We start from the raw sequence: 17997 nt of genomic DNA on the forward strand, positions 1-17997 counted from the left end.
CGTCGTGGCGCAGTGGTTAAGGAATCCGACTAGGAACCATGAGGTTGTGGGTTCGGTCCCTGCCCTTGCTCAGGGGGTTAACAATCCGGCATTGCCGTGAGCTGTGGTGTAGGTTGCAGATGCGGCTCGGATCCTGCGTTGCTGTGGCTCTGGCGTAGGCCGGTGGCTACGGCTCTGATTCGACCCCTAGCCTGGGAACCTCCATATGCCGCGGGAGCGGCCCAAAGAAATAGCAAAAAGACAAAAAAAAATCAGCAAAAGTAGAATGATATTGGAGTTGGCGCTGCGGCTCAGCGATAACGGGCCTCTCTAGTGTCCACGAGGATCCCTGGCCTCTCACTCAGTGGGTCGGGGACCTGGTGTTGCCGTGAGCTGTGGCGTAGGTTGCAGATGCAACTCAGATCTGGCGTCGCTGTGGCTGTGGTGTAGGCTGGCAGCTGTAGCTCTGATTCGACCCCTAGCCTGAGAACTTCCATGTGCCACAGGTGGCACCCCCCCCAAAAAATTAGAATGATACTGGCACAAAGAACCCAGAAATAAATCCAAGTTGGTTTTAAAATCAGTCCATGACAAATGTGGCAATTTGATGGCAGTTTAATGAAAAGTATTGGTATAATTATCAATCAGATTGGAAGCTTGTATCAAGTTAGAACCCTGGGCCTTGCAACATACATAAAAAATTCCAAATATGTCAGAAAACTAAAAGTAAAAAACAAACCAATAACTAAAAACATTGGAAGGAAACTGAATCCAGTTACCAATGGCCAAGGATTTAATCCAGCACACGTATGTAAGGAGATCTAGAAGACAGGTTCAGGAGGCCCATTCCCATCCCCAGCCAGCTGGCTCCACGCCCCTCTTCCGTATGGCTGCCCTTGAATTATCCTTTTATCATAACCAATAATCTAGCAAGTAAATTCTTTTCCTGAGTTCTATGAGCAGCTCTGGCGAATTAATTGAACCCAAGGAGGGGGTCTTTGGACCCTCCAATCTGTAGCGTGTTGGTCAGAAGCACAGGCAGTGACCTGGACTTTAAATGCGCATCTGAAACGTGCAGGGGACTCTCTCGCGGAACTAAACCCTCAGCATGTGAACTCTGAAGGGTTAGAGCCGTGAGCTGTGGTGTAGTTCGCAGACGTGGCTTGGATCCTGTGTGGCTGTGGCTGTGGCCGTGGTGTAGGCCGCTGGCTAGAGTTCCGATTTGACCCCTAGCCTGGGAATCTCCATGTGTCTCAGGTGCGGCCCTAAAAAGACACACACACACACACACACACAGAAAGAAGACAAAAGCAAGTATTTTATTTTTGGATGCAATTATAAGGGAATCGTTTTCTTAATTTTGTTTTTTCCAGCCTTTTCATCTCTTTTCTTCCCAAACCACATGTGTGCTCGAGCCAGGGCTGGCCTAGCAAATCACACCACACAGAAAATATGAAGAAAAATCACAGTCCTCCCGGATGTCCCTTCTGCTGTCAACACTCTCCTCTAGGCACTGCTTCATTCTCTTTTTTAGGGCCGCACCCACGGCATAAGGAGGTTCCCAGGCTGGGGGTTGAATCAGAGCTGTAGCCGCAGGCCCACACCACGGCCACAGCAATGCGGGATCTGAGCTGGGTCTGCCACCTGCACCACAGCTCATGGCAACACTGGATCCTTAACCCACTGAGCAAGGCCAGGGAGAAAACTTGCAACCTCGTGGTTCCTACTCAGATTTGTTCCTGCTGCGCCCCAGCGGGCTTTGCTGGATCATGTGGTAGTTCCTTTTTTAGTTTTCTGTGGAACCTCCATACTGTTCTCCCCAGTGGTGGCACCAACTTACATTCCCCCCACCGGTGTAGGAGGGCTCCTTTTCTCCACACTCTCTCCAGCATTTGTTATTTACAGACCTTTTTTTTTTTAGGGCCTCATCCGTGGCATATGAAGCTTCCCAGGCTAGGGGTCCAATGGGAGCTGCAGCTGCTGACACATACCACAGCTCCAGGCAACGTGGGATCCGTGTTAACGCTTTAGTTGCTGGTTGAGGTGACGCCTCGGGGTGGAGGCTGGGGCAGACGGCAGAGCAGGACAAACAACAGCACTCTGGGACTGAAGGAACTTCTAGCAGGACTTTAAAAGATGGAATGAAGATGCTCTAAATTCCTCCAAAAAAGTCATTTGTGACAAATACAATATCATACCATAAAATGATTCCTCTTTAGCTCTCTGATTTAGGAGGGCTTTATGTTTGTTTGTTTGGGTTTTGGTTTGCTTGTTTGTTTCGGGTTTTGTTCTGTTTTGTTGCTTTTCACGGCTGAATCCTCAGCATATGCAGGTTCCCAGGCTAGCAGTCAAAGTGGAGCCACAGCTGCTGGCCCACACCGCAGCCACAGCAACACAGGATCTGAGCCGCATCTGCGACCTACGCCACAGCTCACAGCAATGCCGAATCCTTGACCCACTGAGCGGGGCCAGGGATCGAACCTGCATCCTCATGGATACTAGTCGGGTTTGATTCCACCAAGCCACAAAGGGAATACCCTGGTGTTGGTTTTTTATCACATAAATAATGGATGCCTTTCATAAACCGAATGCAGGTAGACAAGAGGTCCACAGAGGGGATTCACTGAAATAAAACTGGGCACACTCTTGGCTCATGTTCATGCAGCAAATGAGCGTCGTGTGGTTCACCTGGGCGAAATGGGGTTCCAGGGAACTTCAGAACACAGAAGCTGGGGTTTACCTGAGGTCTTCCCTCGGAGCTCAGGCCACAGGCCTCTCTGCAATGTGCTTTCCCACTGCAGGAGGCGAGATGATAATACCTAGTGCTCAAGAGAATGCAGGAAAGAGCTGGGACAACTGCTGCGCACGTGACATGGACACGGTCAGCAAGGCATTTCTGTCAACCTCAGCCACACGCTGGCCTCCAAAGGAAGGCACCCCTTAACTCGGCAGTCCTCATTTTAGAAATATTTCTCCCTATCCCTCCGAGGCCCGGCAGGGCGCTAGCACCAGAAAGGCTAGTCTGAGGGCTGCTGGCCCAGTCGAGCTGACCCCCAAGAATTCCTTGGTCCCCAATCTAGGGCGTGTGCCATATGCGACTGGAGCCTTTTCCGATTGAAAGAGACGGTTTTTCTAACTAACCCCAGTTTCCTGGATAAGGAACCCATGGAAACCAGCCATTGAATAAAATGTTAAGCCAACATTTAGATCCATTTGGATCTTTTTTTCTCTTTGAATGGCCCTACCAGCATCATATGAAAGTTCCCAGGCCAGGGGTTGAATTGGAGCTGCAATCCGGTCTACACCACAGCCATGGCAATACCAGATCCGAGCCACATCTGTGGCCTACGCCATAGCTTGTGGCAATGCCAGATCCTTAACCCGCTGAGCGAGACCAAGGAGCAAACCTTCATCCTCACAGAGACAACACTGGGTCTTTAACCCACTGAGCCACAGTGGGAACTCCTAGATCCACTTGCATCTTTTAGTCCGGTATCCTTACTTCCTTCTTGTTGGAAAGCTTAAGCTGTATTACACATAAAAGAGTGTTCTGGACATATATCACTTATTTATAATTTAGGTAACATCGAGAAAACGCTGGAGGTTTTAAGGTATAATATGGAACACATTATATTTGACGCAGCAGGACTCATGACATAATCAGGAAACTCTTATACTCTTCTGTCATACATGTTCCAACCTGCTCCACGAGGCTAGTCGTGTTCCGGCCCCTTAGATAAACTAAAGGGTAAGAAACCATGACTTTTGAGTCACTCAAATAATCAAAAGGCCTCTAAGAAAGACAATATCATAGGATGTCGCTTATATGTAGAATCCTAAAAAAAATAATGCAAATGAACTTATTTACAAAACAGAAATGGATTCACAAGCATAGAAAACAAACCTATGATTACCAGAGGCGAAAGCAGAAGGAGAGGGATAAGTTGGGAATTTGGAATTAATGGATACACACGCCTGTATGTAAGACAGTTAGCCAGCAAGGACCTACTGTATAGCACAGGGAGCTATAGTCCATATCTGTAATAACCTATAATGGAAAATAATCTGAATATATACATATATATGCACATACACCACTGAATCACTTTGCTGTACACCTGGAACTGTAAGTCAACTATACTCCCATCTAAAAACACACAAAAAAGCAAAAGGGGAGTTCCCGTCGTGGCGCAGTGGTTAACGAATCCGACTAGGAACCATGAGGTTGCGGGTTCGGTCCCTGCCCTTGCTCAGTGGGTTAACGATCCGGCATTGCCGTGAGCTGTGGTGTAGGTTGCAGACGCGGCTCGGATCCCGCGTTGCTGTGGCTCTGGCGTAGGCCGGTGGCTACAGCTCCGATTAGACCCCTAGCCTGGGAACCTCCATATGCCGCGGGAGCGGCCCAAGAAATAGCAACAACAGCAACAACAACAACAACAAAAAGACAAAAAAAAAAAAAAAAGCAAAAGGCCTCCTGTTACTTGTCAAAAATACAGTCGTATCAGTAATTTACATGTCTGGTTTTGTGTGATAATAAACCCCCAGTTGTCAGTGGCCAAGGAGAGTGATGCCAGGACCTCTCTGTGTCCTTCTCCCTCCTTACACACCATGAGGCTGCCCCCCCCACCCCCATCTCAGGACCACAGTGGGGAGAGAGTGAAGCGTGGAAAAGCGGCTCCAGGTGGCGAGGCTTCTCCGGCCATGGAGCCAACACCGCCTCTCCTAGGCACTTTTATTGGGCTTGTCAAAACCACCCCCACCCCCATCACCCTGCTGGGGAATCTCTCACACACACACCCCCCCCTTTCCTTGGCACAGGCGAGTTCCTTTTGCCTCTGACTGGCTGCCCTAGATTCTTCTGCCCTGCATCCCGGGCATCTGGAGGCAGACCTCTGGCTTCTCTCTGCTGGGGTCTCTTTGCCCTTCCAGTCTTTTTGGGTGGATCAAAGTCGAGCCCACACTGTCTCTTGACCCGTCTTCCGTGAGAGTAAATTACTTCCCCTACCAAGGTCCCGAGGCTGTGTGCAGGCCACTTTCGCCAGCTCTGGCCCTTTAGATTTCTCATGCATGAGTCAGGCAGCAGTCCATGGCGTGCCCCAGACTGCAGGCGACGCATCTCGAGCTCTCCCGGAGATCGGCCTGGAGTGCCTCTCGTCAGACGCGAGGGGAGGGAAGAGCTCCCTTTGCCCTCCCCCTGTGGGGTGCATGGGAAGGGCCTTCTAGAACCTCTACAACTCCTTCCATAGGAAGCCTTCTTGATCCACAGCAGTCTGGGCAGCCTCCGCCTCAACTCTTACACCCTCAAGGTAAGCGGGAAGTTAAGGGCACACTCCTTTGCCAGCCCTGCTTGGTGGTCCTGCACCTTGCTTGGGAGGTGAGAGTGACACAGGCACCTGTTCTCTGGGGGCCTCTGTCAAAGCGGAAATACACATTGGCTCCCATTTAACATCCTGTCACCAAATGTCTTCTCGCTCGCTTTCCAATTACCCGTGAGGTTTCCTTAATAGGTAGAGGTTGGCAAAGATCAAATGCCATTTCGGTGAACTTTGTACAGTCTTGTTGTCGAGACTCTACCTGGCTCGGCGCGGGTGGGTAAGGCTTGGCCACGATTCCCCCACACAGAGAGATCGTTATCATAACGAGACTCACTGCAGCTGGACCAGCAGCAGGGATTCCTGGAGTCCTGGGACTGTTGTATATTAGCTGTGCTTCTCAAGTCTGTTTTGCCAACTGAATAAAGAAGTGATTGGAATCTTAAACAACAAGAAACTGGCTACCCGCGAGAAAGGAAACGAGAGAATACACAATTCCTTGGTGGTGCTACAGGTCCTGCAGTTGCAGTTCAATAGCAAGCTCACTTGTAGCAGAGAAGCCCCCGCCCCTACCCACACGTATGGATGCCCAGGTTGAGAGGTAGGTCGGTGGACTTTGTGGAGCACCGTGGTGTCAAGAGTCACCGGGTCCCTCACGTGCTCCCATGGAGCGAGTCGTCTGTCCCTGTGGGCTAATTACCATCTACCCACAAAGTTCGCGGCCGGCATCCATTTCCAGGCCTTCAACCCTGTTGGCCCCTCATTGGCCCTTTCCTCAAAGCCCGAAGCATTCTGGAACGCAGTCGACGGATCATTTTAGAACACAGATCTTCACATACATTAAAAAAATAAATAGGGAGTTTCAGTTGTGGTGAAGCGGAAACGAATCCGGCTAGTGACCATGAGGACGCAGGCCAGCAGCGGTAGCTCTGCTTTGACCCGAGCCTGGGAGCCTCCCTATGCCTCAAGTGCGGCCCTAAAAAGCAATCAAAAAAAACCAAAGAGTTCCCATCACAGCTCAGTGGTTTATGAATCCGACTAGTATCCATTAGGACACAGGATCCCTGGCCCTGCTCAGTGGGTTAAGGATCTGGCGTTGCCGGGAGCTGTGGTGTAGGTCGCAGATGCAGCTGGAATCCCGCGTTGCTGTGGCCGTGGTGTAGGCCGGCGGCTACAGCTCTGATTCGACCCCTAGCCTGGGAACCTCCATATGCTGCAGGTGTGGCCCTACAAAAAGATAAAAGATCAATCAATCCATCAATCAATCAATGGAGAGAGAGAACCAGCTGCTTAACTATTTATAGATGACCTGCGTCTGGGTCAGGTTTCCTGCGAAGCAGAGCAGCTCCCTTGCTGTGATCTAGTGAAAGTCAGCCCTCCACACAAGGGTTTGAAAAGAAAAGGAAAAAATAAAAGGGCACCAGTTCCAGGGCAGTATTTTGCTCTCACACCTGTACCCGGTTTAAACATCTAAGACCGTGTGGAGACGTGGTGGATGGGTGTTAACGGGTGGGATGCCCAGGCCAGTAAAGGAGAGATCAAAGGATGGAGAAACTTATGTTTTGTCTTCAGTTCTCTTGAAGCTTCCCTAGATCTCTCATGACATTAAAGGAATCTGCTTATAGCAACCGTCTCTCCTTCATGGCCGGCATTTTAACCTAATGTTTCTGCTGTCGAGACCGCTGTCAGGAATGCAGTCTATCCCACTCTTTGGGTTTGTTTGGATGGACATGCAGAGATGAGGGTGGCAATGATTTCGTGCTGCTGACAAATGGCACCGACTCTGCCGTCTTCACAAACTCAGGCCGCTTTCTTAAGCACGCGTGGGCGTGGCTCTAAGCGAAAATGAAAATTTCAACTACATTAAACACAGCGCAGGTAGAAGGACGAGGAAGGACCTTTTACAAACAGGGAACTCCCCCAAGAGCGGCAGTGACTTCATCACGGGCATGTCAGGATCACCTGTGGCTCTTTGTAATCGTGCCCAGAGCCCTGCCTCTCCTCTCCCCTCGCTGCTTCCTTGCCCTCGGGTGCTGACTTAGAGAGTCTGAGGTACACTCAGATTTGTGTTTTTTAAAGCTCCACTGGTGGAATTCCTCTTGTGGCTCAGTGGGTTAAGAATCTGACTAGTATCCATGAGGATGCAGGTTCCATCCCCGGCCTTGCTCAGTGGGTTAAGGATCCGGAGTTGCCATGAGCTGTAGGTCACAGCTGAAGCTCAGATCCGGAGTGGCTGTGGTTGTGTCATAGGCCAGCAGCTGTAGCTCCGATTCCACCCCTAGTCCAGGAACTTCCATATGCCACAGGTGCAGCCCTAAAAGAAAATTAGTAATAAATAAATAAAAACAGCTCCCACTGGTGATTCAGACATGCAGACAGAGTTGAGAGAAATCACTGATTGTTTGGATGGATCCAGAAGTTTCCAAAGAATGGATCTAGCAGGTGGAGCGAGAGGGTTCCATCTGTCATGGCATTGGGAAATGTATGGCATAGAAGGTCGAAGGTCAGAAGGGGGTCCTCAGTCAGAGCCGGGGCTCATTCACAGACCTGCCTGGTGGGGGTGGGGGTCACAGAACAATGGGGGTCTGATGAAAGCTGTGGTCACTCTCCTTAGAAAAATGCACATGGGCGAATGCCCACAAAATTCAGCAGGTGACTTAAAGTTCTGTTCATGCTGTTTTAACCGGATGTCTGAGTCCCATTCCTTATAGTGAGAGGGAAACAAGAGGCCAGGTCCCTGTGGCCTCAAGAAGCTCACAGCCTAGTCCAGTGGCCACGGGAGAAAACGCTAAGGACAAATCAATATACACAAAACAGTGGATCGCGGGGGGCAGGGGGGAAGGGGAGCTCTGGAATGTTGAACTGGAGAATTTGAACCGTGGCCTTTGACGGGCAGCACATTAGGAGAGGCAGCTGCAGTCCGTAGGCCCCCGAAAGAATGGAGGTCAGCCTGAGGAAGACAGACCGATAAAGGACACCCCGCCTTGGGAGCCCCGGCTCGCTGCCTGTCTGGAAGGGAGGTCGACGGCGAGCGCGTGATAAACACAGGACGGACCCACGCGGCTGCTGGCCGTCCCTGACCCGGGGCCCCTGGCCGGCCGAGGTCTGGGGTGGGCGAAGCTCCTCCGACGCTGATGCACACGGTTTTCGAACAGACTCAGGCGAGAGCCTGGGCGGACGAGGGCCCGCTGGCCCCGGGAGGGCAGCCTCGGAGCCGTGCTCACCGCCGGGGTCCGGAGTGGGCCGGGGCTGGTTCAGCGGCATGAAGGGAAACCGCGGGAGAGCGCGGAGCGCCGGCGGAGCGCCTTCGGCCCCCGGCACGAAAACGCTTGTTCGCTGCTGCGTGCTGCACGCCTAGGTGTGCGGCCAGGAGGGAGGCGGCCCGAGTTCCAGCAGGTCGGGAATAAATCACCGCCAGGCGGAGGATCCAGAGCCGTCCTTCCTTTTGTTGGGCGAGGAGTGCCGGGCCAGCGCGGCCACACCGCCTTTGCAAAGAAGCGGCTCCCCCGGCTGCACGCGGCTCCGGCCCCGGGTAACGATGCGGGGCCCCGAGGGGCGGGGGCGGGGGCGGCGGAGACCCGGGGATGGAGGTCGGCGTCCGGCGGGAGGCCTGCGGCCGGGACCCCAGAATAAGTCGGGGGCGGGCGGCGGCGGCGCGGCGGGCGGACGGGCAGGTCCCACCCCTTCCTGAAGGAAGCGCCCTCCTCGCCGAGCCCGCCGCCGCCGCCGCCGCCGCCACCGCCGCAGGTCACGGCCCCGCGAGGCGACCGCCGCCCCGCGCCCCGCCGCCCCGGAGCAGGTAGGCGCGGCGACCCGTCCTCGGCGCGGGGGCCGCCGGGCAGCCGGGGGGGGGGGGGCCGGGCCCGGCCACACGCCCGGCCCGAGGCGGGGACCGGGGGCGGCGGGCGCCGCAGAGGGGCTCGGGCGGCGGGGTCCTCCGGGCGGCGGGCCCTGCGCGGCTGCGGCCCCTCCCCGGAGCGCCCGGGAGCCAGGCCGCCTCCCGGGCCGGACGCGGTGGCCGGCGGCGTCCCGGGGTCCCCGCCGCTGCAGTGCCGCCCGCCGCCTGCGGCTCGGGTCCCGTCCTTGGACAGGTGTCCCCACCCGTCGCCCCCTCCGATCCCCGGGCCTTTTGTGGCCGGGCACCCTCGGATCGCGATCGACCCCAAGTTTGGCCTCCCGGTGCCCCTGGCGCGGGCCGTTCACTTTCCCGTTAGCCGAGTCGGGCTGCCCGGGAGGCACGGGGCCGGCAGGGAGGCGCCCACGTCCCCTGCCCCGGGCACAGCCCTCCGCCCCGGGTCCGCGTGCTCGCTTTCCTTCTCCCGGGGCACTCGGGAAGAAATGGGATTTTCGGTTTCGCCGGGGAGACGCGCCGGTGAGTGGGTGACCGACCGAGGCTGTGTGCCCATCCGTTGCAGTGAAAGAGGCGTTCGCTTGGGGCTGTAGATTTTCTCCTTGCTGAGTGATTTTCTCCTCCTTAAACGAATCAAATGGAGATCGAGAGAGGTTTTTTCCTATTTTAAATGCATATGCCTTTTCTCTGTATTCATCCCCCTCTTCCGTCCACGCCTACCTCCACCACACTTCTTATACCCCAACACTCCATGGATTTTTTTTTTTTTGGGGGGGGGGGTGTCAGGTTTATTCCAGCCGGATGGTCTTTCAGGGCTGAGCCAGGATGACCACGAATGTGGAAACATAACCCAGTTGGGATGGAAACCCCTCTCCTGGAATGAACCTGCTCCCACCTCCTCAGGAGACATCCTGATAGGGAACCATATATATCAATAATACATTTTTTTAAGTTCTTGGCTCTATCCCAATAGCATAGCCTCAACGATAATAGGAGTATCTGCATCTTTATTTCTCTGCTTGAGTGGAAGGCAGATTTTTAATAATGCAGGGCTGCACCTCGATTCCGGGCCGCCTTCATCAAAAGCATAGGCAGATGTGGAAGTATAAGCGCCATGGTAACAGTTAATAAGTTGACCTACTTCAAGTTTTCAAGGAAAGATTGGGCTCATGTATGTGATCTCTGCAGATCAGAGAATTTTAGTCTCTCTGCTCTCAAGCATGAAATCCTAAACTTTTTCTTCCATGTATCCCAGAGACACCACATTTCTAAGATTAATTATAGCTACCATCTCTTAATGAACTAGAAATGTGAGTTTAATCTTCAAGGCATAAGCATAGGAATTTTAATGGTGTCTTCTATTTATATAGTAGTTAATAAATATTTTGCAAGCTCCCCAAGTTGGAAGTTCAAAAACCAGGGATGGTAAATAAAAGGACGAAGCAGTTTGGCTGATAATAGTGACAGTTGGTCGATGTCATGACACTGAGCAAACATATTAAAGTCTTTGGGAAGTGCGTGTTTGTTATAATCGGCCATTAGCTGATGGCAATTTGTTTAGATTATTTAAGTTGACATTAAAGTGTCTTTATAGCAGTTGCTTCATTCACATATTTCTCATCAAATGCCTTTCAGGGGTTGCTCTGTTGGGGAGATAGTTTACTCTGTGGAGTGATTTTCTTTTTTCCTTCCTTCCTTTTTTTTTAATGTCTCTGGTGATGCTGTGTTTAGCCTGTGCTCTAGAACTACCACCATCATGCTTACGATGCCCTTGCAGGGTTTTCTGGGGCTCGCTTTATCCGCTCTGTGGTCACGAAGGGTGACAGTGCTTAACGCTACACCCTGGTGTCCTCCCTCTTGGTTTCCCCGGGCGCTGGGTGCCCGTCTGCAGTACCGTGGTCAGATTAGCAGGGCAGCCCAGAGTTATGAAGGAGGAAAAGCCTGGGGCCCCTGCAATCCCAGCCATTTGATTGCGGTGTATTCTGGCCACTTGGGATCAGCTCAGTAACCAATTAGGCAAGACGGACACTGTCGAGATGATGTATTAGCTCTCAGTCTTCCCCTTTGCAAGAAGAATCTACAGCACTCAGAATCCACACCACAGCAGTGACGAGGTGCAGTGAGGCTCAAATGAGAGCTGTGCTGGGGTTCTCAAAATGTGATACAAGGACCACATGTTACTGAATCAGAGTCTAAGTTCATGAAAAGGCTAAGAAAGGCCCAGATGCATCATAAATATTTTCCTTCTCCCAAGGGTAACAATGGACCTGCATGCCTCCTTACTTGAACATAAACTTGTGTTCCTGGAGCTACTGAGCCCATATATCTTCGTGTTTGTTTGTTTCATCATTTACTCTAAGTATTTTTAAGCTAGCTCATAAATAGTGGAACGTGAACAAGTTATTATCACAGAATATCATTTCCTGGCATATTTGGACCTTGAAAGAGAACTTGCAGCAATGGAAAGTCTCAATGCGAAGAGATTTTAGACTGGCCTTTCGGGATGATATTTTGAAATAACAATGAAATCTTTGGCAGTAGCCTTCAGAGTCAACCCTCAGTATTGCGAGTCGAGCCAGCTCTGCTAGATAGCACTTGGAACTCTTCGTGAAGGGAGAAATGAAGTTTTCCTTTTCACGTCTGCGGGTGGCCTTTCCCTAGATCAGCCCAGGGCAGTAAACCTTCCCACAGGGACGGGCTCTTCTATGCTCTGTGCAGCATGGCGGCCACAGGTGGCTATCAAACCCTTGAAACATGTCTAGCGCAACTGAAGAATTGAATTTTAAATTTTATTTAATTTTAATTAATTTAAGTAGCCACATGAGGCCAGTGGCTACCCTGCTGGATAGTCCAGCTTTAACTCCTCTCCACCCATTTCCTGCACAGATAACACTTAGTGGCCATTATCCTTCATTAGAAGAAAGCAGAGATTGGCATTCATAGAACCAGGAATTAAGATTTGACTCTGTAATCTTGTTGTTTTGAAAAAATATTTGTAGTTACTCTGAAGAAAGTGTGTGATTCCTTTTTTCGTCTTTCCAGGGCCGCTCCGGCTGCAGCGTATGGAGGTTCCCAGGCCAGGGGTCCATTTGGAGCTGTAGCCACCAGCCTGCACCACAGCCATAGCATCCTGGGATCTGAGCCGCGTCTGCCACCTACACTGCAGCTCACGGCAACGCCAGATCCTTAACCCACTGAGCAAGGCCAGGAATCGAACCTGCATCCTTATGGATACAAGTTGGGCTCATTAACCACAGAGCCACAACAGGAACTCCAAAGATGTGTTATTCTGAAGTTCAACTCTATTCTGAAAATAAAGTTTCCCTTTTGCATTTCCACATGTCTACTAGCCACAGAAATAAGCACCACTCAGAGCTGTTTAGATGCTGGCCCCGTGCCTCCGTGTTCTTGAACTTGTTTTATTACTTGCTCTTTGCACGTCCTTAGAGCCAGTTTCTGCATTTTTCATTAATTCAAGGGGACGGAGATTTCGAGGGGTAAGAGGTCGAGGATGATGAGCAACCAGCCCCCCTCCCTGTCCTGCACCCACGAGTCCCTGTGGAAGCCCCTCTGCCTCCCTGGGCCCTTCCCGCCCGGAGTCTTTCCTTTAGCCTCAACCCAGACTCTCCCACTAGCCCAGGCCCGAGCATGAACAAAGCCCCTTAAAAAATAACCTACCATTGTATTTAGTAAATATACTAAATACCAATGTATTTAGAATGAGTTTTTACTCAGCATCTACCATGCTGTTTTAAATTAATTTGCTTTCGGAGTTCCCGTCATGGCGCAGTGGTTAACGAATCCGACTAGGAACCATGAGGTTGCGGGTTCCGTCCCTGCCCTTGCTCAGTGGGTTAAGGATCCGGCGTTGCCGTGAGCTGTGGTGTAGGTTGCAGACGCGGCTCGGATCCCGCGTTGCTGTGGCTCTGGCGTAGGCCGGTGGCTACAGCTCCGATTCGACCCCTAGCCTGGGAACCTCCATATGCCGCGGGAGCGGCCCAAGAAATAGCAACAACAACAACAACAAAAAGACAAAAAAAAATTAAAAATAAAAAAAATAAATTAATTTGCTTTCATTAAAGCCATTATTTGACCATCAAGATGAACACGGTTTTAATTAGACTTTTTCTCATATTTCTGGGGTGAGTGATCCTCCCTCGCTCAGCCTACGTACCCAAGACGCCTCTCCCCAGGCCAGAGCCGGAGTCCTGGGGGGTCTCCTTCTCTGGGAGGGACTCCCTCGATCCGTTATTTAGAAACTTGTCAGAGGTGTTTGTGCATACTAACTGCAATGTAAATTAACCCCCAAAGTGTCTCTGCCCTTAAGATGTTAACACTATAGGGTACCATTTCCCAAAAGAATGTCCATCCCACGAGGAGATGGAGATGCTTGAGTAAATTGAGGACCTGTTCCATATAATCCTCTTTTTTTTCTTTTTAGATTATCATGCCCAACAGCATGGTAGCGTCTCTAAGATGAGATACACATACTTATTTAACTTTTTTTCCAAAAAAAATTTTCACACAACGCGTTATCATAGTATTTTTCAGACCACATGTCTTGAGTCATGAAATCAATTTAATAGGTTAGGATCAGCATTTTTTGTTAGTGAAATGGGATGTATAACAGAATGAGGATTGGCCCCCTGCATCCTTCTTAGTGAGAGGGTTATAGGATTTGATGACACGTTTGTTTCCCCCTGTACGCAAGCACAGGACCACGAGGCAATGGAAAGTGGTGAGCAAGAGCACTACAGAGGAGTTCCCGTGGTGGCTCAGTGGGTTAAGAACCCAGCATAGGGGAGTTCCCGTCGGGGCGCAGTGGTTAACGAATCCGACTAGGAACCATGAGGTTGCGGGTTTGATCCCTGGCCTTGCTCAGTGGGTTAAGGATCCGGCATTGCTGTGAGCTGTGGTGTAGGTTGCAGAATCGGCTTGGATCCCGCGTTGCTGTGGCTCTGGCATAGGCTGGCAGCAACAGCTCCGATTCGACCCCAAGCCTGAGAATCTCCATATGCCATGGGAGCGGCCCTAGAAAAGGCAAAAGGACAAAAAAAAAAAAAAAAAAAAAGAACCCAGCATAGTCTCTGTAAGGATGCAGGTTCAATCCCTGGCCTCCCTCAGTGGGTTAAGGATCCAGCATTGGCATAGGTCATAAAGGTGGCGTTGCCGTGGCTGTGGTGTAGGCCTGCAGCTTGCAGCTCTGAGTCGACCTCTAGCCTGGGAACTGGCATGTGCTGTGGCTGTTGTTCTTTTTAGTATTATGTAAATGTGTGTGTGTATTTACTGGATCATGATGCAAAATGCTGCCTCTGAAACTAGGCCGGAGACTCACTTGGGGAGACACTGGTCTGAGGCCAGGCTCCTTGCTGAATGCTGACCCTGGGCGGTCTGGCAACAGAGCCCACACGTTCAGCCATTCAGCTCCCGTGGTGCAACGCAGTAATGATACACAGATGGGCATCTGCAGATCCGTGGGACTCCAGCTTTGGAGAGCATTTGCCCAAGTGCAGAAATGAACTGCTGACAGTTGTTTTCTGTGTGAGACAAGGCCCGACAGTGAGAGGGGCGTCATGGCGCATTTAGGCTGGAAGGGACCTCACTTCTGCCAGCCCGTGGCCTCTGAAGGTCAATGCCCTTGGACAGGCAGCCCGGGGCCCGAAGAGACCCGGCTATCCCAGAGGCTAAGAGCTCGGTCTTCCTTCCTCCTGATCACTTTGAACTTGCACAAGCTGGTTGACAGCAAAGGGTCACCAAAGGTCTAAATAGACGTGTCCATCCCATTAACACCCCCCACACACACACATTCATTCTACAATGTTTGTTTTTCAAACTCGCTTTCTGCCTGTAAAGGCTTCACGGTCTATTTTCAGTATGACAAATGGAAAACAATATAGTTGTAAGGATTTCATATAAAAGAAGATGTCTTAAAATTGAGGCTGGAAATCTCCCCCCGCCACCCCCATGCAATCTAGAAAGTAAAACTAATTTCATTTAGGAAGTAGCTTTCGGTTTTCCTTAAAGGTCAAACTAACTAGGAGCAATCACTTGTCCCTAGACTTTGCCGGGTAGAATAGGAGAGGCAGCAGCCTGTCCATGTGGTCACTTTCCTGCTTTAAAAAGTACAGGAGCGGAGGTCCCCTTGTGGTTCAGCACGGTGAAGAATCCAACATAGTGTCTGGGAGGATGCGGGTTCGATTCCTGGCCTTGCTCCGTGGGTTAAGGATCCAGCGTTGCCGTGAGCTGTGGTGTAGGCTGCAGATGCGGCTTGGAGCCCACGTTGCTGTGGCTGTGGTGTAGGCCGGCAGCTGAAGCTCCGATTCGACCCCTAGCCTGGGAGCTTCCATATGCTGCAGGTGTAGCCCTCAAAAGCACAAAAAAAGAAAAAAGTACAGAGGCTAACATACTGAAGTGTGCCTAACATACTAAAAATCTGTCAGATATGCAGCTTATGTCCAAGGCTTCCGAATCGTCCATCTCTGAGGACAGTGATAAGATTTGGAGTGGAATGCAAAGGCGTGAGGTGCTGAGGTGTCTTTGACAAAACATTGAAAGGCATGTGATGCTTTTAGGCTGATGTAGACAAAACTTAGGCAGTAATCGTGATTAACTATGGCAGTATCGGAAATTAGCCTGGAGTTTAAATGGTGTTATTTAACTCTGAAGGAATTATAATGAATTATAATGGTTTTCGACTGAACGTAAACATAAATGCCTCCAAAAAGAGCACAGCCTTGCTGTTCATCAGACGTCTCATTTGTCAGCGAAGTACACGTCCTCCTGGGTTTGTTTCACCCTCGTGATGACTTAGCTGCCAAAGAAATATTTTACATGGTAATAATTAGAAGTTTTACATCATAAATTAAAACTGTACATAGCTAAAACGAGTGTTGTATTTTTTAAACTGGGATGGTTAATAAATAGTCTTTCAAATTGGTTTTTTTTTTTCGTTCTGTTGATTCATGAGTGAAAAGGTGTTAATTAAGAAATGTTGATTCCGAAGTTCCCGTTGTGGCGCAGCGGAAACAAATCCGACTAGGAACCATGAGGTGGCGGGTTCGATCCCTGGCCTCGCTCAGTGGGTTAAGGATCTGGTGTTGTACAGCTTCTATTCAATCCCTAGCCTGGGAACTTCCCTATGCCTCAGGTGCGGCGCCAAAAAAGCAAAAAGAAAGAAAGAAATGCTGATACCATTGTAAAGCAATCCAGATAGAAATAGTTTTTTACTGACCTTGGAGTGTTTGTGAATTAGAATTGGAAGTCTATAATGTAATTGTCCTGGAATTTCAATGGAAATATAACTCCTGGAATTTCTAAGTTCTACTTTTCACTGAAACAAAGCGTATTTACATAGAAACACTACTGACTAAAACATACCCACGTGTGGTGCCAGGAATATTAACTGATGGGTGACAGTTTCCTTGTGGTATTAACGTTCCCACATCCCCTAGACTTCAAAAGTATGTCATTTTGAAAAAGTTTCCAGTCTTGTCAATGACAGCCCAGCGTTTATAAGAACCATATTTATCTCCCTGTAATTTTAGCAGCTAATAGAATTGTTCTTGAGAAAGCTGATTATCTTTTCTGTGACATTTTGATTGGTGTTTTTCCACTTTAATTTGAGCTTCGATGTGGCATTGATTGATTATATGAAAAGGAGTGGGTTGCCATTTAAATACCAAAATTTTGACTGTATAAATGAGAAAAATCTCAAATAAACAACCTAACCCACCACCTAAAAGAGTTAGAAAAAGAAGTGGAAACAAAATTTTGATTGTATACATATGCATATAAAAATACAGACAATTTTCCAGTAACTGATTTGGGGAGAGGACACTATTGAGATCAAATAGTGGTACATTGTACTTTTTTTAAGATCCAGCCACTGAACCAAGTGGATATTCACTTATGGAGCCGTAAAGTTGGCAATTCAGAAACGGTGTTCTTTCTTAGCTATTGGGAAATATTTGTCAACCCCCTAGCATGGTCCCTAGCCCATAATAAGGTTTTTTTTTCACAGTTACTTCTCCCTTATTCATAACATGGGTTTTAGCTCATGTCGTCACATGGAAACTCAAAGAGGATTGTTCGGGATGATGACTGCTCCCTACTGAGCATCTCAGGGCTAGAAAAGCCTTTGGAAGTCACATAATTTATTTCTTAGCGTCTTGGCGTCACCATAGTCATCACAGAGAGATAATGGATAGACTCCATTCTTTTAGTCCCTGAATATTTTCCATTAGCTCCTGACATGCTCTTTTTCCAGGCTTACTTACCAGGACTGCGAGTCTCTGCTCCTTAGCCAACTCCTTCCTGTTCATTTGAATGCCTATGGAATTCTTAAGATGTGAAAAAAAAAATGGCCTATTACGAATCATAACTAATTGCTTCCTGTAGGGACGAGTTTCATGCCTGAATGACTAAATGAATAACTCTCTTCGCTCCTATTTCGTTGTCCATTGTCTGGGAAGAAAGGTGTCGTCAGCAGAGGCTTAGGTGTTGCCTCGATCTGGGTCATGGGCTGTAACCTTAAGTTTCTTAATCCCCTTTAAGCCATTATTTCCTCCCGTACAAAACGGAGAGAAATTTGGTTCCTGCTCTTGAGAGACAGTTCTCCATGCGTCCCATGCATTTCGACCGGTCTTACAAAGAGAGGCACTGACTGTCCTTTCATTCTAGATGCTTTTCAAGGATGTGTGTGTAGGAAGCAGTCTTGGATGAGAGAGACAGCGCTGCCCTTGGATGCCAAGGGCAGACATGCGTACATCGACTGTAAGAGATTCGAGCTCTCGCAGCTCGGAATTCCTCTCCAGTCGTGCCACTCACCGCAGGCGCAGGTGTCACAGGGCCCTCCTG

The 17997-nt window shown here is 49.9% G+C and overlaps 1 protein-coding gene across 2 annotated transcripts in view; it reads left to right on the forward strand.

Annotated features, from left to right (window-relative positions):
* The first annotated feature begins 8214 nt into the window (after positions 1–8214).
* TMEM150C (transmembrane protein 150C) overlaps positions 8215–17997 on the forward strand; it is an 80340-nt gene continuing 70557 nt past the window's right edge. Inside the window, exon 1 of one of the 2 annotated variants that reach the window (XM_047798784.1) lies at positions 8215–8823. The gene's annotated coding sequence lies outside the window, so the exon portion shown is untranslated. Of the gene's footprint in view, positions 8824–9068; positions 9091–17997 lie in introns of those variants that run through there. The other variant, XM_047798785.1, reaches the window with a different exon arrangement.

The sequence above is a fragment of the Phacochoerus africanus genome, chromosome 10, assembly GCF_016906955.1.
Source record: "Phacochoerus africanus isolate WHEZ1 chromosome 10, ROS_Pafr_v1, whole genome shotgun sequence".
Classification (NCBI taxonomy): Eukaryota; Metazoa; Chordata; class Mammalia; order Artiodactyla; family Suidae; genus Phacochoerus; species Phacochoerus africanus.